The sequence below is a fragment of the Cydia strobilella genome, chromosome 16 (genome assembly GCF_947568885.1).
Source record: "Cydia strobilella chromosome 16, ilCydStro3.1, whole genome shotgun sequence".
NCBI lineage: Eukaryota > Metazoa > Arthropoda > Insecta > Lepidoptera > Tortricidae > Cydia > Cydia strobilella.
Window position 1 is genome coordinate 2,574,022 of NC_086056.1, and position 24,966 is coordinate 2,598,987.

Consider the following 24,966-nt stretch of genomic DNA (forward strand, 5'->3'; position numbering starts at 1 on the left):
TTACAGAAAACCGCAGCCAAATAACACTAGACCCTACTCATAGTGTTGTGTTCCTGCCGGTAAGTAAGGTTGCCAGAGCTCAACGAGGGAGAGAAGTGTTAGGGTCGGCAACGCGCGTGTAATGGAGATATTACAGTGTAATATCTCCGGTGTTGCAGGCGTCCATAGGCTACGGTAACTGCTTACCACCAGGCGGGCCGTATGCTTGATTGCCACCGACGTAGTCTAAAAAAAAAAACAGTCAATAGGACAATGAAAATTAGGGGAGAACTATAACTTCGATTATATTGGATCTTTTTTTATAATTCTTCTGCATTACTTGTAGACCGTGAGCCAGGCGCATATTTCGTCAGTCATCGCCTCCCGGATGAAAACTCGTTTATTAATAAATGATGTGTGAGTACATATCACTAACTGTTGTTGGATGAAGTCGAATGAGCCTCCAGGTAACACACTGAGATTAAATTCTAAGAATAACGCGTCGCGTTATTGTTGCTATTTGTGTCTAGTATCAAGAATGACGTAAGTGCAGTTAAAGTTTCATTGCGGTAAGACCTTATTAAAGCGGTTAATTCCCATTGAATCCGAATAACGTACCATCTACGGCGTAGATACGGCTACGGCGTAGAGGTCGTAGTCTGCTACGAGTTTAATTCCATAAGGCTTTGGTGGTATCTCCGAATATGCTGGTTTACATTTTTTTTAATACTACGTTGGTGGCAAACAAGCATACGGACCGCCTGATGTTAAGCAGTCTCCGTAGCCTGTTCTGCCACCAGAGTGCAGCACTAGCCTTTTTAGTAAACCATAGAGTAACTTATACATACTGCACCATTAACAAGTTTTTAGAAATAATAAAATATGACATTGATGCATCAAGGAGAGTTGTTTACAGAGGACCTACCGGGAAACGCGAATCCGAAATTTCGGACAGAGATGTTAGATAACGAAATTTCGAATTTCTTGTTTCACGATAGACCCTCAGATTGTGGTAGTGGCGTCCCCTACGCAGAGTTAAGCGTAATATTCCCTATTATAGCCACTTATTTAGACATCATGTTAAAGTTTTGTAAATGGGCTCTCTGTTCTGGCTCTGTGGCAACTCGGTGAGTGCTTAGTTGCTCTTAGCCAGTTTGATGCGGGACGTCTTGTATTACGTCGTGTTTGACACATAATTGACTAGACCACGCAAATGGGTTAAAAACTTTTAAGTAAGTTAAGGTTTTCCGCTTTTCCTGTGGAGATCATGAAATAAATGGGTATTAGCAATTTCTATTTCGTCAAATCTGTATGATAAAAGCCTTACGGCGCGATTCGAGATACGAAAAAGAGCGGCGTGATTATGGCGGCTGGCGCTTAAGACGCATAGCGTCGCAAATTATTGCGACGTAAGCGCCATCCAATATTAATTGGAGCGGCGTTAATAATAGCGTAAGCACCAACCGCCATAAGGTACCTTTACCCGTGGGACGTCACATATCTTTACTATTTCATATCTAGTGAATCTTTAATTCATTTCCCGAATCGCGGCGTTAGTTATTACGTTTATATAGGCTTTGTTCAAAATCGACGATTTTGATTTGATTTAGTAAAATGTAAATATAAATCATCCTAATTCGGTACTTTTTCAACTCTATTTTTTAATTTATAATTTTGATAGAAAACGTCCAAAAGGAACTTTTTGTAGATCTATGAATGTGTCTATACAAGAAAAAGGGCGACTTCGTCGTTGTCACCCAGTTAACACGTTGACACACTCGGTTCTTATGTGGCGTCTATTAATATAATATGTCTGTCGTATGCGACTTGGGGACAAACTACGAGACGATGTTATGTTTCCTTATTATTATTATAATAACTTTAGTTGTTCTGATGCAGGGACATCATAATATACGCTTAATACGCTTCGGCTGTGGAATGAGCTCCCTGCCGAGGTTTTCCCGAGGGGCTACAGTATGGGGTTCTTCAAAAAAGGAGTGTACAGGTTTTTAAAGGGTCGGCAACGCGCGTGCAATATCTCTGGTGTTGCAGGCGTTCATAGGCTACGGTAACTGCTTACCATCAGGCGGGCCGTATGCTTGATTGCCACCGACGTGGTATAAAAAAAAAAAAAAAAAATATGCAATACAATAAATATTCATAACAAGGCACTAACTTCTTACTAAATTAGCTTTGTATTAAACAGAAACGGCTACAATAGTTATTTGTTATACAAGGGTGCAAAGTTGTATTTTACCCGCGAGTGTGGAATTGAAACATGAGCAAGCGAAAGGATTCTATAGTTGAACCACGAGCGAAGCGAGTGGTTCTAAAATAGAATCCTGAGCCTACGAGTGTTTCAATACACGAGAAGTAAAATACATTTGCACCCGTGTGTAACACAAAACTTTTCCCCTAACTATAGCGAGGAAAGTGCAACATCCACAGGCGTTAGATCATCTTCATCACTGGAATCACTCATTTTTTACGATAGTACGATATTATAACAAAAATCTCTGGAAGTTATGTATTTTTACGTGTCGGAGTCGGTGAGAAATTTTTTGTTGACAATGTTGACATTTCTGACGATGCGTTTTGAAATTGCATCGACTCAACTTGTGCGTTCAGAATTACATTCAACATTATTTAAAAAAGACAAATGTTTCTTATGGAATTTAAGGTTTATGACTTAAAATCATTAAATAAAGCTAAATTTGGTATTGTTTATTAAATTCTCAAACCATTTATTTAATGATAATTAATATTGAACGAACCATTATTATGAGTTTTACGTTTTGTTATCTCTCAAAAGCGACTTAAACACGCTCCATCCAAGGTCAAATTACTTTCCCCACTAGTGGATAAAATGCGTTTTTCCCCGCTTGTTTTAAAGGATAAAAGACGGCTTTCCGAGCTAGTGAGGGGAAAATTATATTATAATGCCTAGAAATGAAGAGTACAAAATCGGGTTTACCCATTAACCCATTAGATTAGTGTTAACCCATTAGAAACACTAAAAAAAATTCGGGTTCCATTCTGGTTCCGTAAAATGGGGTTAGTAGGGTTCGCGGGGAGAGTTGGGTTATGAATGGGGAGAGATGGTTTGAAAGGGGGGTGAGATGGGTTTTTAGGGCTACTGCTACAAAAATAATTTATTCCAATTTAAAATGGAGCTATAGTAATACTCATATTTAAAAAAATCGATCCAACAATCTTCCAAAATCCATCTCACAATTACGAAGGACTACGGGGTGAGGTGGTTTTTCCTGTTTATCGTCAAAGTTATGAAATGGAACTACCCAAAATAAAATAAAAACTAAAATACAAACGTCCAGAACACTTATTATATACACCATTCAGTTTGCATATGTAAAAATAAAATGTTATCGAGGTTTGAATGTCAGTTGCTCCTACTCACCCCATTTTACGGTACTCTATTTCAAGCTACCCGCGAACATTATATCAGTCAGTTGCAATAAATAACAGACGTAATTACGAACGCACTGCGTAGATGTAAAACGGTAAAGTGAAGCGGGAATCATCTTCAAGATTTATGGCCACTTAATATCTGGCTCGCGCCGCGGCGAGCGGCGAATGTTCGCGGGTGTAAAGAATTTGTTCTTAGGCGTCCGCTAGGCTGGCGCGGGTGGACGGAGCGGGCGCACAAATGAATTTTTTGTGAAATTTTAATTTTTGAAAAAGTCAGTGCTTAAAACCGGCACCAAGGCAGACACCAGACACTGTTTCTGGACATTTTCACTTAAAAGTGTACCATTTACTTTTTTCGAAAATCCATCAACTTTTGGGTTATTCCTACTCAGAATCACGAGGACTATCGATTTAAAAAAAATGTTACCCCAAAAAAATTACAGTTTTGTAACGCATTTTCATATACATTTTTATAGACCATTACAAAACTGACACCCAAAATTTGTATAAAAAACTGGGAACACTTGTAAATGGTATAATTTATTCTGAAATCCCCCTTCTACAGCAAACGCTCTTTATTATTACTCTTTGATTATAAGAAGTTGATATTTCGATTGAGTGGTGAATCTGTAGAAACAATAAAGGACTGAATATTTTATATTAGTCAAATATCAGTATTGTTATGTAAAGTGGACATTAATGTAAGAAAAAAATCTACAGAAATTGAGTTAAATCGTTCGCATATGTACCTGATCAAAACCTGAGGTAAAATGTAGGCGCAACCGCGAATGTATCCAATATTATTATTAATGGCACATTGAAATTCGGGGTGTTCTTAACGAATATTTAATATAGCCCGCGGGCGATTTATACCCTCGCTGAAATGTGTCTTTGGTTTATGCGGAGAATAGGGATTCTTTTTTTAAGAAGCTCTGACTGTGAGGCACTTACTCGTTAAGGAGGGTTCTTGAAATACGTTATACCAATGAGGATATAATAAGATAGAGCGGTACTGTCATAGTAAATTTTGTAACCACTGTAAATTCACTGCCATCTATCGACATACTTTAAAACTAAAAATGAAGATTTATAAAAATACGTTAAAATGAATTTAATGATGGATAAATGTTTTTTTTATTTGCATTAATTATTTTTATATGATTTTGACCCATGTTCTTTAACTGGTATGCGTTAAAATTATAAATAACAAACGAAACAGTCAACGCCCTCTATACGAGAGTAGGCCAAAACTAGTGGCGCCATCTGATCGAGAATCAAATTTTCGTGATTTTCGAGGCACGTTTTTTCCTTAGACTGTATCCATCTATTACGGAGTTATATCTATCTTTGGTTATACGGAAGACACTGCGAATCAGCTGCGAATATACTTACTTATTTAAAAAGTACGCACTGATGTAACTAATTTATCTTATTGGGAAATTGTGCTGTTTTAAGTAAAAAAATCATTTTTTTATGTTTTAATTTAATTTACATTAATAAATCATGTTTATAAACCAAAAGCAAATTTTTAGAAAACCAATAATACAATACAAAAAAATACCGACTATAACTAAGCTGAACTACTTCTTCTACATAGCGTTATTCCGGCCTTTGCCAGGGTCCGCTTTCCTACTTGCCTTTCTCCACTTTGTAAGCTAAACTATTTATTGTTTAATTATCTATACAAAATATGCTATACAAAATGACGCGTGTAAAATAAAAAATGTTGAAAATAAATAATCAAATAAAACGCGAAAAAGAAATGATTACTAAAGGGGCCCACTGACTATCAGTCCGCCGGACGATATCGGCCTGTCAGTTAGAACAAAAATTTGACAGTTCCGAACAACCGACAGGCCGATATCGTCCGGCGGACTGATAGTCAGTGAGCCCCTTAAAGATTGATTGATTACGCTCGCACAATAGATAGCGTTTATTCATGGCAAAAAAAAGAAGAAAACAACACGTAGGTAACACAATATAAATAATAAAAGCCACGAAATGGTCCCGACTCAGCATGGTCTAACCTGACTGGGCTAGCGCTTATCTTCCGTCGGGGCCAATATATGTGGTATTTTCTATAAAAAGGGACCTTATTGTCGATGGCGCTTACGCCATTATTAACGATACTCCGATATAAATACGATAAGCTGTGCGGCGTAAGCCCGTCGACAATAAGGTCCCTTCTCATAGAAAATGCCCCATATTTGTGAGGTATCACTGACTAGAACGTTAAATTTAAAATAGGCTCTGAAAATTTAAGATCAGCTTAGAAGTAAATATATATCAATTTGTGACGGTTTTGATATTGCTTTGATACAACCTTGACAACACCCACTGTGCATTTCACTCGCACCAATCAGCCTGGAGCCTGAGATATCGTCAAGGTCGAAGCGAAACAAGATCAAAACCGCAACAAAACGGTGAATCAGAATTGGCTTCCAGATCTGTTAATATGTTAATATTCTATTTACCTGCTCATCCTTTGGGGAGCTGCGATTTCGAATAAAAAATATTCCAACATCTAACATTAATTCAAATTATTTAATTTTATACATTGTATTAGTTCAACAAACAATAGCGGGAATCCCTCAAGGATAATTTTTCCCGTTATTTATAACTTAAGTTAAAGGCCGTTAATTTTTTTTAAGTAATTATAAAGTCAATTAGGCCGAGGAGGCTGTAGCGGATTACTGAGTTACAAGGGGTTATGTCTTTTATATGCTGCTGTTATTTTTAGGGTTCCGTACCGAAATTTTTAGGCTCCAGGCTTCCAGGCTGTATCTCATGAACCGTGACAACTAGATAGTTGAAATTTTCACAGATGATGTATTTCTGTTGCCGCTATAATAACAAATACTAAAAACAATAAAATAAATATTTAAGTGGGGCTCCCTTACAACAAACGTGATTTTCATTGCCGTCTTTTTTTGCGTAATGGTACGGAACCCTTCGTGCGCGAGTCCGACTCGCACTTGGCCGGTTTTTTCTTTATTTGTACATTGAAGAGCTACACTAACCCAGCCTCCGCCATAGGTAATCGAAGCTACGCTTCATTTTAAAACCACATTTTGAAATGATATGAAAGTCATGAACATTTACACACACACATACACAACACGAATAAAGGTGCACGAATAATGCACTAAACATCTTGTTCCATGTTAAAAAAAGTTTAATATTACGATATCGATCATGGAAGAACATGCTATCTGCGCACATAGCACGTTCCATGGAGAATTTGATTTTTTTTATGTACAGAAGCTCAGAAGTCCAAACTCGGGGTTTGTCAGAGAGGTATGGAGCGCAGCATATTAGGTGTGAAACTCGGGGATCGCATCCGGAACACCACGCTGCGCTCTATAACCCAAATAATAGATGTAGCTCGGAAAGCGGACAAGTTAAAGTGGGACTGGGCTGGTCATGTCTGCCGCATGCCGAATGACATGTGGGCCAAAATAACCACAGAGTGGGTGCCCCATGAGTCAAACCGGGGATCCGGCAGATCTCGTCGGCGATGGCGGGATAACTTGGACTCCTTTTTGAGCGACTGGCCAGATGTAGCTCAAAACCGGGAGGAGTGGAAGAAGAGGGGGGAGGCCTTTGCCCAGCAGTGGGACACAATAGGCTCATAATAATAACATACCATGTTCATCAATTGCGTTTTAGGCTTTTATGGCTTAAAAACATGAAATCCGAAAATGTAAAACTATTCATTATACATTTAAATTTTCATTTATAGAAATCAAAACCGGGAGGAGTGGAAGAAGAGGGGGGAGGCCTTTGCCCAGCAGTGGGACACAATAGGCTCGTAATAATAACATACCATGTTCATCAATTGCGTTTTAGGCTTTTATGGCTTAAAAACATGAAATCCGAAAATGTAAAACTATTCATTATACATTTAAATTTTCATTTATAGAAAAAAATCAAAATCTGAAAACAAATGTTACAATGTTCATCCACTCACGTCTTCATTTATTTCTATGGTAGTTTCGTTACTAGAAATGGTAAAACATAGAAATTAGAGCGAGTGGAAGTTTTACATAGGTACCTAACGTAAGACAAACACTTTAATAGAATCCGCATACTGTTTATCTTGGCCCGAGTAAAATAAACTATGTTCGTCTTGCCCTACCTTACCTTATACAAAACTTTTACTTGCCCTATTTTCTTTGTATAAAATAACATTGCATTCTTCAGTGCCATAGACATCGGCGGCTCCTGGCATTTAGGTAGCACTAGTGATGAGACATCTCACATATTATCTTAGCTGTGACATATTTCAACTTTTGAAAATTACATTACACCAACACAAACAAATTTGTATACCTAGTGCTGGTAAGACATAGTGATTCTAAGTACTTATTGTAATACCTATGTACCTATGTTTAACAAATAAAAACATTGATTGATTACAGAAATACAGAAATACAGGCTTTATTGGTAAATATAAACAGTACATTTTACACGTCATAAACACTATTGAGTACTTAATTAAAACCTTATCATTAGATATAAGTAACAAACAAGTAACATTATTAGTAGGTAGGTAGGTACTAGAACCTGTTTTCGAACGGTGCTGGGTCAATCACTTACCGGCGCACTCGTAAAGTCAGCAATACGATAGTATGCCTGATCTATAAGAAATAATTTAAGTTTCTTTTTGAATATCGCATCGCTAGTCGAGTCTTTAATGACATTAGGTACGGAGTTGTAGGCAATCGGTCCCATGACGTCGAGCGATTGTCGAGACTTAGCGAGTCGATGCTTTGGGATTTGCAACCGTGGTCGCCTTCGCGTCGAGGTGTCACAAATTTTAGCGCTATATTTATAATTATGTATATTTGACCTTACATACATGCACACAGTCAATATGTATATAGACGGTAACGTTAAGATTTTATGTTTTTTAAACAAGGACTGAGCAGGATGGTCAAATGGTTTTCCGTCAATTATACGCAGGGCTCGTTTCTGCATTTTAAACACTGTCGCGATCCGCCGCTGTGCACCAGAGATCTACACCTTGCATAAGAATCGAATGGAAATATCCATAGTAAGCAGCTTTGATATTCTCTATAGATAAACTGGGTGCTATCCTGGACAGTGCGAAACACGCTGCGGCCAATTTGTCACAAGTCGCCTGTATGTGTGGGGCCCACTTTAGGCCGGCGTCAATATGGAAGCCTGGGTACTTAGCCGTTTCGACTTGAGGAATTGGGGTGTTATTTAATATAATATCTAGATTGGGCTTATTTGACTTTTTTAACTGGAAGTGGACAATATTTGTTTTTTCTAGGTTTAGAAGCATGCCATTGGCGGAAAACCATTCGACCAGTTGATTAATGACGTGACAGATCTTTGATTTTAGGCTATCGTAATCATCTGCATGGACAATAACACAGGTGTCGTCGGCAAACATAACATATTCTTGGCCCTGGCAAGCTGTCGTGATGTCATTAACCAGGACCAAGAATATGCTATTTCCACACACAGACCCCTGAGGCACGGCGCAGTCACCTATAGATTCCATGTCAGACTTAGAGTTAAGTACGTACATACATTATTTCCGCTCATCTAAAAATGATGTTATTGTATCAAGGAAGGTACCAGTGACTCCGTAGATTGATTGATTGATTGATTGATTGACATAATTGACAAGAAACGTTTCTGACAGTAATGGACATTTAATTTCATCTAACATATCCGCTACTTCTGACGTCACGTCGATTTTCACAGATAGAAAATGTAACTTGTAATAATTTAGAACATATATCAATATATCACAAATGTCATTAAATGATTGAAAATATTTATTCTAATATTAAAATAAAACTTTATTTCACAAAATATACATAGGTAATAGTAAAACTAATTAAAAACTAAACTTAATCACTAAACCTAAATTTAAATATAAACTAAAAACCTACTGAAACCCGTCCCGGGCTATCCCCGACGCAAAGGTGCCCATCACCCCAGCTGCGTTGCCGCGTTGGATTGCGCGATTGATTTTTTCTAATTGGTTTCCTTTGTTCGACTTGTAACTTATTCGAACTTACTTTTAAAAACACGGTTACATCACTAGTCTGTCAGAAGAGAAACGTCAAACCCAAATGCCGCGAACTACCTGCATGTATATCACTGTCTAATTTCCATAAAAGCTCCAGAAAATCAGTATCAAATTATAAATTGTATATACAGATGCAGAAGATCGCGCCGGCTTAATACAACCATGTTGTGTGGTCGGGAGGTAAGTCAGAGGTGGTCAAGGTTGTGAACCTTAATATGCAGATGTCGCTAGTGACGTCGTCACAGTTGCAATGATTAAATTCGCGTCGATTGACGGATGGTCAGCTGGCGCAATTGGTAACGCATTGGACCGGCAATCCAAGGATGTGGGTTCGAGTCCCACGTTGACCAGAGTTGATCATCGTTGATTTTTTCATTGTGATTGACATCTGTATATACAATTTATAGATTGTAATAATGTGGTACGTCCCAGAATAAAAAAGGAAAAATATATTAACATTCAGTATCAAATTAATTTCCACACAGACCACTAGAATAACAATCCCCAACACAGACCACTCCAAAGGAATCCTGGGAGTTGCTAAATACCTGAGCTCGTAACTCTTATCTAGGTAACATGTTACAGCCAAGACTATGTAAGGTGGTGGAGTGGACTGGGACAAATTCTTTTTGTAGTATTGTTGTTTTGTTGGGCTCCCAAATAGGGAATACTAGCTTTTGCCCGCGACTTCGTCTGCGTAAACTTAGTAACAGCAGCTAAAGTAAGTGTAGCGCCTGGAAAAATTCTCATAGCAAACATTCAATTTGAGCGTATTATTATGCACACAAATTAGCAGGCACTTCATTAATTATCTCAATTCCACCCCGCTTTTTGCTTTCTTAAGGGATGATTTTCGGGATAAAAACTATCCTATGTCCTTCTCAGGGACTCAACCTATCTCTATGCCAAATTTCATCAAATTCGATTCAGCGGTTTAAGCGTGAAGAGGGAACATACAGACAGACAGACAGACAGACTTTCGCATTTATAATATTAGTATGGATTACGCGTAGGTACTACAATTTGAGGGTCTATCGCGAAACAAGCAAATCGAAATTTCGTTATCTAACATCTTGTCACTCTTGCATATTCGAGCGATAAAGAGGCAGATAGCAAAATTTCGGATTCGCGTTTCCCGGTAGCAAACAACCCGCTTGATGCATCAATGTCATATTTTGTTATCTCTGAAAACTTGTCAAAAACCTGTTAAAGGTACAGTATATATAAGTTACTCTATGGTTTACTAAAAAGGCTAGTGCTGCACTCTGGTTGCAGAGCATTGCAGTAATATCCCCTATTGGACGGCATTATCAGCCATGGGATTATCAGGCCAATTCGAATGTGCACTGACATCAAACTGATATTAGAATATTATGATATTGGAGTCATTATAGTCATATCAGTTAGCTGTCATTCGCGCGTTCATTTCGCTTAGTACCGTAAAACGAGGTGGCTTTGAAATGTCGGGGCGACTTTGAATTTTCAGCTTTTAAGTCATAATATATTTTTATGCGGGATTTTTTACAGTAGGTGAATATCAATAGTAAGGAATCTAACTAGTTCCATGAACAGTATCAATAAATAATGAATAATGGTAATTTTGTGGCCATTTTGAAAGAAAGAAGAAAGAAAGAAAGAAAATACATTTATTTGACGCCACAACATAGTACATAAAAAAGAAAAGCATGCAGACAAAAAAACATTTGGACGCCAAAAAGGATCCCCACTCAGCATAGTGCCGCGGCAAACCGTGGCGCTGGTTTTCTGTGGGGACCTGGCTTAATCCAAAAATAATGGCGACACGTACGCCAACGACACAAATAAAATTTACATTGACATAAAAATACAAACATTATTAAACAGAAAATTAAGACAAACAAAATATTAATAACCGCCTTTTTTTAATATATTTATAACGAAAGTTTTAAACTATTAAAGTACTTAACCCCAAATTTTCCTAAAGCCATCCCGTTTTACCGTAGTGATTGTTCCAAGACGTGAACTGAGAGACGCGAACGATTTAAGAATACTGTAAAATGTACATGACCCAAATACGAGCTGCCCGTAATTAGGTTACATGTTATGAAAGTTTGGGTACAGATACTTGTTTCTCACAATTAAATTTAGGATCAATTAATTCTGTTTTATTGTGGTAATAACGTATAACCAATAATAAAAATAAAGTAATTGGTCTTTGGAGTTGAAACTCTAGGTCCATGGGGTCCCAGCGCGCACAAGTTGTTTGCAGAAATCGCGAAGCGTCTGGTTGACGTAACTGGTGACCGAAGAGCTGGCGGCTTCTTCGCACAACGTATCAGCATTGCGATACAGCGAGGAAATGCCGCCAGCATCCTTGGTACAATGCCTCAAGGGCCTGTTTTAGATTTAAGGTAGTTATTAATTTCGTTTACGTAGTACCACTGTATATATCTTGTATGTAAATAAAGAGTATTTGTGTAATTGATCAATACTATACTGTATAGGTAGATCCAGTGAGTGATAAATCATTTTCATCTCCGCTCATCCCATCCTCCTGTAAGTTACATTGTTCCGCGCAACAGTCTTTATTGCCTAACCTTGGATACCCTACTTAAAGAAATTGCTGTTTCAGTATAGCACGTTCCTTTGTACTTGGGAATTATTTTATAGGTATTGATTGGCCTTTGGCTGCGCTGTTAGTACATGCTACTGAAATATTAACAAGTATTAATTATATACAGGCTGGCTAAAAAATTAGTGCAATCCCGTTGCCAGGGTGGTTTTGGGATTATACTGAGCAACTTTTACTATGGGACCAAACACGAAATCGCGAAAAAAAAATGTACCCTACCATAGAAAATGAACCAGCTAAAATGTATGAAACAGCCAATTTTTTTCCATTTCTGATGCTCTGAAAGAGGGTCATTGTTGTTCTAAAAGGTGTGCAGAAAACGATACGTGTCTGCACTAGAGCATTACGATTACGATTTTTTGAATTTTTTTATGATACGCAATTTAAATTTGAGTTTAAATGGATTTGTTATACAATTTCCATTCTGATATTTGTCTCTCCATTCCATAAATAACGGTACTTTTGCCTGAATTGTTAATTGAAAGTACCCTTAAGAAATACTATAAAATAGTATACTTAGTCATGTTTTTAAAAAAACACATGCATTTTACTTTACTCGTATTCGAAATGAAAAGTAGAGTGTTTAACTCGGGTGAAAGGCATCATTTCTGCCTTGGACTATTGGCGCTTTCACTGCGTTCGAGCGCCAAAATAACTCGGCAGAAATGAGTGCCTTTCATCCCTTGGTTAACAATCTACTATTTCATCATGCTGTCACGTAGACAAATACGACCATCATATCCGTACAGGACAATTTTGTGCCGTTTCGGCGTCAATATTTGTGTTTTTCAGGTCATTTTGGACGGTTGTCAGAAAAGTCAAGTATCAGGACAGGAAGTCTTCCACGGCCTCGTAATCAAATAATTAAGACTAGTAACGCAGCAAACATGCCTTATCTTTTATGCAAACCATACTTTGTGCTGCAACTCGCACCAGTAAAAGCCAGAATTAAATATTAAGATAGTATCATTACGTAGAACTTAGCCCAAGCTAAGTACTAAATACTTAACTACTCTCTCGGACCTGCTTGCCTGCCTGCTGTACCTGCGCTAGCTTAGCGTTTATTATGTAGTGAAATTGTGCTGCTTTTCCATGTTGTATGCAAAATTCAAGTGTTTAGCAAATGCTTAATTATGAAAGTAGATAGGAATTTCGTTTTAATTGAACAAATTCAGAGGTGCGTTTATACCGGCCAACTTTGCACAACAGTGTTAAGATTTCCAAATTTGTTGTGATATTGATATGATCTTTATCTTTATTGGTGCGCGCATGATTCACTGCGTCCTATCAATATATCATAATATATATCATCATATATCATAAAAATAATAAATCAAGTTTCTATCGCACTTGCAATCCATCTAGTGGTGCAGGAGTCCATGGGTGACGGTAATGGCTTCTACTCATATGCCTCCTATCATATAAAAAAAAGTGTGTGCGTGACACGTGTAATCTTTACTCGCGATTGAAGTTAAACTTCTTTGACGATGATGTTTATCGCTATGTTGGCACATTGACGTGTGTCATATTTTGCGCGTGTCACTACTGAGCGTTACTTCCGTCAGAAAAAAATCCGAGTTACCCTCTTCTTCATCTTCTTCTTTCTCTGTCCCTCATTCATAGATGCAGGTAAAAAGCCCTCATTGCAGAGATCGCGACCATGTATGCTCCGTCTCCATATGTTACCTTCTACTTAGTCGCGCCTAAAGAAGTTTTACTTTAAAAAAAACCGGCCAAGTACAAGTCGGACTCGCGCACCGAGGGTTCCGTACTTTTTTAGTATGTGTTGTTATAGCAGCAATAGAAATAAATCATCTGTGAAAATTTCAACTGTGTAGCTATTACGGTTCATGAGATACAGCCTGGTGACAGACAGACAGACAGGCGGACAGACGGACAGACGGACAAACGGTCTTAGTAATAGGGTCCCGTTTTTACCCTTTGGGTACGGAACCCTAAAAACTTGATGTTATCCTCAAGTCAAAATCAGTCATGAGTAATAGTCATTTATATTTTTTAAGTACCAAGTTATTATCGTAGAATATAAGATTTAAATTAGGTATGTCTACACCGTGCTTAATATATTATGGTCTATAAAAAGGAGCATTTTCCAATAATACCTACATTACATATACCGGGTGTTTTCTGTAACAGGAGCATTTAATTAAGCTGTAGGCTGTACTCCTCAAACTGACCAACCTAATGTTCAGCAACTTTTAAAAATAAGTTGTGTTTTGATTTTCATTACACTTTAAAGTTTGTAAAATCTTCGCTGGTCTCAGGTGTTGTTAAGGTGGTGAAATAAGAGTGGACTGTAGTATTAACGCTGGTTTACTTTCCAAATTACAAAAAATACAAAAAGTGGCAAAGTGAATTGTCGTTAGGAATCGAGAGAATGGTAAGTATGGATGGTATAGAAAGGATCGCAATCTCTTATGGCAGAATTGTTGTAAAAGTGACCGCGTTAAGCTTTAAATAATAGTTCCTAATCTCTCCGGTGGCGCTAGTTAGGCTCTGGGACATGAGTATAACATGAACCATATAAGGCAACAAATAACCCGACCAAATTACGTAGGTTGTTTTTGGTAGTATTTCGGTGTATGGTGGCGCCGCCTAATTACTGTTTTTTGATGGACACTTTTCATACATAGAGATTTGGCTCCTTTATACAGTCTCCATGATGGTAAGTTTTTTAAAGCTCTAACTGTCAAAATTTTGATTACAAAATTGCCGTAGTTAAATATTGAACATATAGATTTGAATGATAATTGAATTTATACATATCAATGAATATTTTATTTAAAAAATATGCAATTTGTTTATAATTAATAATAAGACTATTTGTTACATGAAATTAAAATTATTTAGAAAATTTATGAAGCGCGTTTTTGATTGCAAACATTAAATTAAGCTAAAGAAAAAGGATTAAAAATGAATCCATTTTTACACGACTGCCCAAAAAAGGAGTGTATTGTTTTCAGCGTTCATGTTTGTATGTATGTGAGTTTCTTTATTCCACCATAACTTCTGAATGCCTTAACCGATTTAGATGTATGATATATCATTGGAATCCTTACGTCATCCCGGGTGACATAGGCTATGTGACGTCATTATAAAAACAACATGGCGGACGTAATAAACAATATCGCGCGACATTTGGAAAAAAAAATCCAAACTTATCGAGTGGGGTATCAAAATGAAGAGCTTTGAGAGACGATTCAAAATATATATGCAACATATGCAGTTGATTCTTACTGTGGTAGAATAAGGATTTTTGAAATATGTTAAGAAATTAAATCCTTCTATAGGTATATTATTTTTAGTGACGTCTTAAATAAAATAATTTTACCGCTAATCATAAAAATATACGTAGTACACAAAGATATAATATGGTATAGTATAAATTTTGAAACTATACAAACATTTTAAAATCGCGCTATTGAAATATTTGAAATCTAAAATTTGTGTGAACTCGTTTAAATCAAACGATGATATTCGTATTGCTTATAAATTTGTACTTGTCTACTGATTTAACCTGGTTGTAAAGGAAAAAAAAAACAGATTTTGTTTGAACTCGCGCATAGGTAGGTAGGTACCTACTAACTCCATTTCATATTAGCTTTAGTACTATACGAATTTTCATGACTGTAAACCTCGGTATGGACGAGCACTGCAGACGAAAATTGGATACTGCAGTCACATGAGGGCGCACGAGCGGGCGGACCAGCTCAGTTCCCGCTCCTAGACATAATTTGCAGTCGCTGTGGCCGAAATCGGTCAGGAGAGAAGAGAGAGAAAGAGGGAGAGAGAGAGTATGTTGATTTAACATGTAGAAAGCTCGCGACATGAAGTCGACTGTGTGTGGCCCGAAGCGTCCGAGAGAGGAGCGCCTTCAATAATTTGGTGTTCAGACACAGAACGATAGTAGGTACAAATGTCTAAATTCATAATAGGCCGAAGTCTGAATTCCGCGTAGGGCCGGAGGCCCGGAGTGCGCGTTTTCCGCAACTTCGCCCTAGTATCTTAATTGCAAAGGCCGAAAACCAAGTGTAGTGCTCAAACACAACAATAGTAAAATTGTCTAAATGAGAAAGCCGAGCTCCACGTAGAGCCGAAAGCATGGAGCGTCCGACAGGTACCGTCAAGTGGGGTAACTGAGGAGTTGAAGACAGATGGGGTAACTATTGTAGACATTTTTTTTATATGGGGCATTTTCTATGAAAAGGGACCTTATTGTCGATGGCGCTTAATGGCGTAAGCGCCATCGACAATAAGGTCCTTTTTTATAGAAAATACCACATATGATATAACCGGTAACACACAATATTAATATGTTCTAATTGAATCAGATAAAAAAATCTACCCTGAGACTGTTAAAACATGACTCAAAGAATGTAAAAGTGGACTATAATTGGGACATTTTTTCTTTCTCTAATGTTATAGCTCGGCGTCAGTGAAAGCTGGCGTGAATCCGCACAGGACAGGGCAAAAATAGCTTGCTCTTGTGTCGGAGGCCAAGACTCATTTTGGGTCATCGCGCCAACCAAGCAAGTAGTAAGTAAGTTAGTAATGTTATCCCACCTGTCCCCAGTTAACCCACTTGACTGTGCGAGCTTCCTGTAATTTATCCTACGCACATAGCCGAAGGCCCGAACAATCCGAGAAAGACGCGCGTTTCTTTAGTATTCAGACATAGAACAATAGTACAAGTATCTAAATGCGAGGGCCGTAGGCCGCACTCCACCTAGGGCCGAAGGCCCGGAGTGTCCAACAGGTACGCGCTTCCTGCAATTTCCCCTAGTATCTTAAATTAATAACGAAGGCGCGCTTAAAGACCTAGCTGTGGGACGTCGTGGAGCTCGGCCTTCGGCCTTTGCATAGTTATAAGTCCTACGCATTTCGATATTTGTACAATGGTTTTGTGTTTCAGCACTAACTTCCCGCAGCTTTGCTTTAAGCCTTTCATAGAAGCGCGTCTCTCTTGGACGTCTTGGGCCGGCTTGTGCAAGTGTGCAAGTGTTAATTATACGTTATAATTTCAAAGAAATTTCCCATTTAAAATAATGATTGCACAGTCTGGACAATCAAAATCGCTGCAGACTTATCTTTGTCTTACTCTATCAACCTGCTATTTTGCCGAAGGCCATGCGTGGGTCGTGCCAAAGTCGCGTCAAAGATAATTTAATAAAAATCTTTTTTAAGTAAAAATTGAATTTATGAGACTTTATGAGTCTCCTGAGCCTCAAACATTCAAAACTACTAAGTACTACTTCTTAAAAGCCGTACCTATGTAAATATAAAGATGTGAAATGTCCCAAACCGTGAACATAATATATTGCCCATAGAAAAGATGACCGTATTTCAATTCCGGAACGTTGAGCTAATTAAAAGGTCAAAATTAATATCTACATTTAAAAATTGCCTGGATTTTTTTATAAATCATAGTTTTAGTTCGTTTTGTCACTAAAATGAATAAAATAAAATAAATTAATTAAAAAATTAAAAACACGACTGCGGAATTTTAAGCGAACTGAAAAGCTAAAAATAAATTTGATGTTAGTTACATAACTTTATGAATTTAAATTGGAATATAAATGTACACTTACGGTCATTTACAGTAAATACAAATGTTTATGCACATTTATGATGTGACTGTACCTGTGTATTTTATTTCGATTGCAGTCGGGGGACCTTTTGAATGGGAAAATGCACTACATCAAGGTCCCCCGACTGCAATCAAAATAAAATACACAGGTACAGTCACATCATAAATGTGCATAAACCTTTGTATTTACTGTAAATGACCGTAAGTGTACATTTATATTCCAATTTAAATTCATAAAGTTATGTAACTAACATCAAAATTATTTTTAGTTTTTCAGTTCGCTTAAAATTCCGCAGTCGTGTTTTTAATTTTTTAATTAATTTATTTTATTGAACGTTTCTGAACAAGTTTATTCTAAGACGCAATGTATTGCAAAATTTGTTGTTTAAAGGGTGACAAGCAACGTCAAACACACAGATACAGCGTACATTGAAAATAATATTTAAATGGTATGAAAAAGGTATCTAAAAATTTCATAAATTTAAAATGTTGCTGAACAAATGTTGGTCAGTTTGAGGCGTACAGCCTCCAGTTTAATTTATTGCTCATGTTACAGGAAACACCGGTATATAGTAAACTCTATTTTTGTGGATTCCGATGAAAAACTCCCAATATTAAAACATGGGAAATATGATGAATCGAATACACATATAAAAGGAAATTTTACGGTATCTTCCAATGTACCAAACGATTACCACCAATAAAAATCTGGAATTTCATTAAAACGATTTTTCACTAGAAGTGAACTTCGATATGATTTCGTTCGAAGTTTTATCTTTTCAACGTATGAATTTCAATATGAAGTTTCGCCTTTTGATACCTATATCAAAGTGATTCGTAGTGACATCAATATCAATACCGCTGATCTCAAAAATGTAGGTACCAGTTTTAATATACAGATATGATATGATATTCAGATACAGGCCAGGGGTGATATAGTACCTACCTATATAATAAGTTCTACATTCTTAATCTATGGCGATACAACATTATTTAAGGGGCCAACTGACTATCAGTCCGCCGGACGATATCGGCCTGTCAGTTAGAACAAAAATTTGACAGTTCCGAACAACTAGGATCAGCGGGTCGCTAACTTTTGTCTAGTTACTTATCGTCACGCGCTGATAATATTTTACGCACCGGAACGGTCTGGTACCAGCGGCGGTAGCACGGTCGCATTTTTATCGCTTGTCACCATGCCCGTCAAGTTCTAACAAGTACGTAAGTGCGAAAGTGGCGGGCATAGTGACAGGCGATAAAAATGAAACCATGCTGCGCCCGCAGGCTAAAAAGGGTATTCAATAAATACAGTTTTCATACAGCCGGTGTACCGTTAATTCGCCCACGTAGCATTAATCAGATTTCCCTGATTTATGTTAAATAAGGGAACTTTTAATTTCGCCGGCCAAGCTGTTTGTTTGAATTAGGTTATAAAACTGTCTTGTTGTGATATTTATAGGTCCACCTTACCCTTATAATGCTAGGTGACGGGGACTTTATAAAAATAAAATGTTTTAGTGGTTCCTTCAAAAATGTTTTTACTCTGTACAAGAATTTTTTAAATGATAAATGATAATGATTATGCATTCTTTTATACTTCTTATGTAAATATTTCTACGCCGATGCATGCTGGCAGAATATGCTGTCCTCACCTTCTATTTACTAACCAAAATTGTACCATGTTATTAGAAATAAATGATTGAAATTCATTATAAGATTTTACTAATAAAAGATGCGTCCAGATTTCACGAATGCGATCTCTGCAATACGCTTACGATGAATATACAGATGAAACGCAAAGATAATGCCAATCCATAGACATAGTATAGTAGTTATAAACATGAATCCGAGCGACCAGGGGTAAGACAAAAGACATATTCATGTATTGACTTTGATTGTTGTTGTTTTGTTGGGCTCCAAACAAGGGCCTGACACTCTTTGTTAGAGAAAGATAGTCTTATTGCGATTCCTATAAGAGGAAAGAAAAAATAGTGCCATGCTTTGTCCTTATCACCGACCGGGTTTTTTTTCATGGTCGGGTTATGGCAGCATAGGTAGGAGACGATGGCGAAATACCGAAATTTATAAGAGTGAAAGAGAAAAAGGATTATGCTGCCATACATTAACCTGTCAATGGCCTGACACTCTTTGATAGAGAAAGATAGTCTTATTGCGATTCCTATAAGAGGAAAGAGAAAATAGTGCCATGCTTTGTCCTTATCACCGACCGGGTTTTTTTTCATGGTCGGGTTATGGCAGCATAGGCGGGAGGCGATGGCGAAATAACGAAATTTATAAGAGAGAAAGAGAAAAAGGATTATGCTGCCATACATTAACCTGTCAATACATGAATATGTCTTTCTCTTGACCCCTGGTCGCTCGGTTTCATGTCTATAACTACTATACTATGTCTATGAGTTCAGTAGAATTCAAATGTCACAATCCATACTAATATCATTAACGCGAAAGTGTGTCTATCAGACAGTCTGAGTCTTCACGCTTAAACCGCTGAACCGATTTAGTTGAAATTTGGTATAAAGATAGTTTGATTCCCGAGGAAGGACATAGGATAGTTTTTATCCCGGAAATAATCTCTTAAGAGGGTGAAAAGCGGGGTTGAATCATAGTGGTTTTGAGATAATTAATGAGTTGCCTTGTGTAATTTGTATTATGCTCAAATTGAATGATTGCTATAAGACTTTCTCCAGGCGCTAAACTTACTCTAGCCGCTGTTACTGATTCCGCGCAAAGCAAAAGCTAGTTTTAACTATACGCACAACTACGCACCAGTAAAAAAATACTTAAATTCCTAAATCCAAAATTTCATTTGTTTTCAAAGTGGTCGCACATCACAAAAGCTGTAAATGAGTTCTAAACTACTGTTGCTGCTTAACAAATCAAACACGTACTAAACACAAAATTATCATAACGAGCCCGCACTCAATTTATGTGTTTACTGTTATAAATACATTCATTTGTTTGCATTTAACAGCTACGGGTATAAACGGCACTTAGAAGAGAGTTAAACATTTCTAACTCCCGACTTTAAACTCAAACTCAAAATATTCTCTATTTGAATAAATAATATTTTGAATAAAGAATATTTAGAGTTTGAGTTTAAAGTCGGGAGTTGGAAATGTTTAACTCTCGGCATAAAAGAGAAGCGTTTTGGAGAGTCTAACACTGGGGACACACTTGGGGAGCCTGTGGTCCGCCCGGCAACATAATCACAAGAATTGACATATCAATTTAGAGGGGAAAGGGTGGAACTAGATGCTAACTGTATATTAAGCAATTATACACATTAACTAATTACCTCTTAAAACGGCAATTAAGGCGTTATCACCTGCGCTGAGCGCTGCTGGCTATAAACAGGGTGTTTAACTTTGATTCATGGACGCTCTAATGTATGGACTGGCAATTTGCTTTAACTCATAGCGACTATTACGAAAACAGTATGTAAGTTACTTTGATCGCAAACTGGAGAACGTATTACATGACACCCAATAAGCTGCCATTGGGACTCAGCATTAGTTCAGAATGTACAAGACTGCCTATCAAAAATCAAAAACGCAACCAAAATCGGAATTGTGCTGTGTCATTGTAATTTTTGAATTCATAATTAGTATGTGATTACAAATTTATTTACATACAAGATATATACAGTGGTACTACGTAAACGAAATTAATAACTAGCTTAAATCTATGTGATTACTTAAATTATTTGCTTTACTAAGCATACCCATATTCAAAGATCGATTCACCGTATCTACTAAATGAAACTTATGTAGTCCACCTCTTTCGCAATCATGATATTTTCATATACCTATATGGCTTCCATTTAGCACACTTAAAATTTAAACGTCATTCTAGATCTGTTTTAGGACTCAGGGAGTTTTTAGATGAGATCTAGCTGCACATGATTGGTCGTTGTGGAAGTTTCGGTACATAATGTTTTATGTTCAAAACAGGAATCATCCATAGATACAATGAATTAATTACAAAATCTTCATACCAACCCAACGTATATCATCATCATCAACATCATATTATGATGATGAACATAAAACAATATCTGAAATAAATAAATAGATCTCACTTACTGTTTTGATAAAGTTTACTGTTAATTTAGTACAATATTCAGAATATTGGAGCTACGTCTTGTTCGTAGTGTACAGACTGCATACAATGATTAAGTGTAAATAGGGGGTATTACTGCAATGTTCTGCCACCAGAGTGCACCACTAGCCCGTTTAGTAAACCATAGAGTAACTTATACATACTGTGCCTTTAACAGTTTTTTGACAAGTTTCCAGAGATAATAAAATATGACATTGATGCACCAAGGCGGTTTGTTTGCAGAGAACCTACCGGGAAACGCGAATCCGAAATTTCGCTATCTGCCTCTTTATCGCTCGAATATGCAAGAGTGACAGAGATAACGAAATTTCGATTTTCTTGTTTTGTGATAGACCCTCAGATTGTGGTAGTGGCGCCCCCTGCGCAGAGTTTCGCGTAATATTCCCTATTTGTTAGATTTAAAAGTGGATCACTACACCACACCTCATATAACAAATAAATGTTGGCAATAAACTCGAAAACTACTGAACGGATTTTCATGCGGTTTTCACCTATCAATAGTGATTCAGACAGACAGACAGACGTGGCGTGAGAATTTGTTCTATACGAGTAAGATGTAGCGATTTCTCATTAATAAAAAATAATAATAAATACACTCATGGACAAATTTAGAGGAACGCAAAAAAAAGTTTTATTACTAATTATAAATTATACTTTGTCCGGTAATAAAACCTTTTTATTTGCGTTCCTCTAAACCTGTCCATAACTATAGATTGACCTATCTTCACCTTAAACAAAGCTACTCATAGTACAAATATGAGGCGATGAATATCCTTAAGGGGCCCACTGGTTATCAGTCAGTGGCCGTCGGACGATATCAGGCAGATATCGTCCGGCGGACTGGTAATCAGTGGGCCCCTTTAAACACATACTTAATTGGATACAAAGAAAACATCCAATTCAGGAACAATCATTTGTGGTAAACACACATGCCCTAACCGGCATTTCAACAACTCGAACCCAGGACCTCCAGCTTCATTGACATTTTAACAGATTCTGACCCAAAATGACATTTTGAAATTTTTTGACCCAAAATGACAACTTGACATTTTTTTTGACCCATGATGGCATTTTTGACCCAAAATGTCATTTTGTCAGATTCTGACCCAAAATAACATTTTGACATTTTTTGACCTCCAGGTCACTATCAAGTAGACTGGGCTAACCCTTATATCAAAACAAAACTTAAAACAGTCCTTAGGGACTTCCGGTTCGAACGCCATCTTGATAGTAGCCTCGTGATTAATTCCTTTGTTTTTTGCTCATTAATATTGTTTAAAGTGTAATATCGATAGCTTTATTATACAATAATCTAATGTGGTAGTGTGCAGTGAATGGAGAATTAATCTCAAAGCGTGTTTAACCACCATTTTGGAGTCAACGGCCGGTAGTCCACGTGCTTCTCGTAAAATCCAGCTATCGGTTTTACGAGACAATTACAACAACCACCGAACAGCGTCGTGCTCTAAGAGCATTTATTTTGTTCCTACCCTTTTACGTGACATTGGCTACGGGCAACACCGCCCTCAAGTTCATCAAGAAAAGAAAGAAAGAACAGTCCTTAGTATCAGGTAACAATCGTGATAGAAAAATCTATGGAAATAGTCACGTGACTTTTTTACGACATTTTTTCTTGTCGTATGGCGCTTTTCGATGTACGATCGTCATCTTGAGTAGGCCCCTGGTTTCTTATAAATATCTCCTTTCTTTTTTGTCTAGTCACCTCATATTTCGTTGCAAAAAACGCAATCGGATTAAAGGAAACTTAAAGACTTTTCAGTTTAAAAGGTCAGTTCACTCCAGTCCATTTAAGACACCTGTGGCGCCTCCCACACAATCAGTCCCCATTAATTCCCTTTTGAAAAAGATTCGGACTAGGGGATTGTGGTCCAAGTGACAGAAGATTGTAAGGTTGGTAGAATTGGGTACAAAACTGAGGCTGGGAGGTAACTAAACATTTTAAGACAGCTTGTTTGATAGCTAACGGGTGGCAGTATATTGAGAGAATATGAAAACACGTTATAAAGTACTTATTTTAATAAAAACATAATCAACCGCCTGTTTACCTCTACTTACCTATATAGTATACTGACATCAGAATGATATCTAAAAGATGTCAATCGCCCGTGCGACTCGCTCGCGCCAATACACGTACGGACAAGTACGAGCGAAATGCACGCGCGTCTGACATCATTTTGATGTCACAATCCATACTAGTATTATAAATGCGATTGTCTGTCTGCCTGTCTGTGTGTTACCTCTTCACGCTTAAGCCGCTGAACCGATTTAGTTGAAATTTAGCATAGAGATAGTTGGAGTCCCCGAGAAGGACTGCTTTAAGAGGGTGAAAAGCGTTGTGGAATGAGATAATTAGTGACTTGCCTGATAATTTGTGTGCATGCTCAAATTGAATCATTTCCATAAGACTTTATCCAGGCGCTATACTTACTTTAGCTGCTGTTACTAAGTCCAAGCAGACAAAGTCGCGGGCAAAAGCTAGTGTACATATAAGTTGGAATTGGCCGCTTATTCTGTTACACTACCTTTCTTACAACTTGTACCAATCCCCAAACTCGGGGCGGCCATGTTATTTTTTCTACGACAAGAAAAGAAGATTAATGTCAGGACTTGGTGCCCGCAGGTGCTGAGAGTAATAGTGGCCCGGTGATGTGCAGAAACTGTGTAAAGCCTGGCGGCGGTCTGTTAGCTGTTTGTAAACGAGAGCTTGCCAGTTTTATTGAAAAATTCTTTGGATTACTTTCAAGATCGACCGACCCGGGTATGTCCTTAAACTACGTCCAAAAGAGAGGTATGGGCACTGTGAATGACATCTCGCTTTGTGTGGTAGGGCACAGGACAGCGGATGTCATTCCAGATCTAGAGCAGAGTCCAACTGGGGAGGTACCTCCACCTTACAGAAAACCGCAGCCAAATAACACTAGACCCTACTAATAGTGTTGTGTTCCTGCCGGTGAGTAAGGTTGCCAGAGCTCGAGGGAGAGGAGTGTTAAGGTCGGCAACGCGCATGTAACTCCTCTGGAGTTGCAGGCGTACATAGGCTACGGAGACTGCTTAACATCAGGCGGGCCGTAAGCTTGTTTGCCACCGACGTAGTATATATAAAAAAAAAGA

At 37.6% G+C, this 24,966-nt stretch overlaps 1 long non-coding RNA gene across 1 annotated transcript; it reads left to right on the forward strand.

The window, feature by feature from the left end:
- On the forward strand, window positions 1-24,966 carry LOC134748373 (uncharacterized). Its single transcript, XR_010128405.1, has 2 exons — window positions 1-68; window positions 24,847-24,966. It is a non-coding gene; the product is annotated as an uncharacterized LOC134748373 (long non-coding RNA).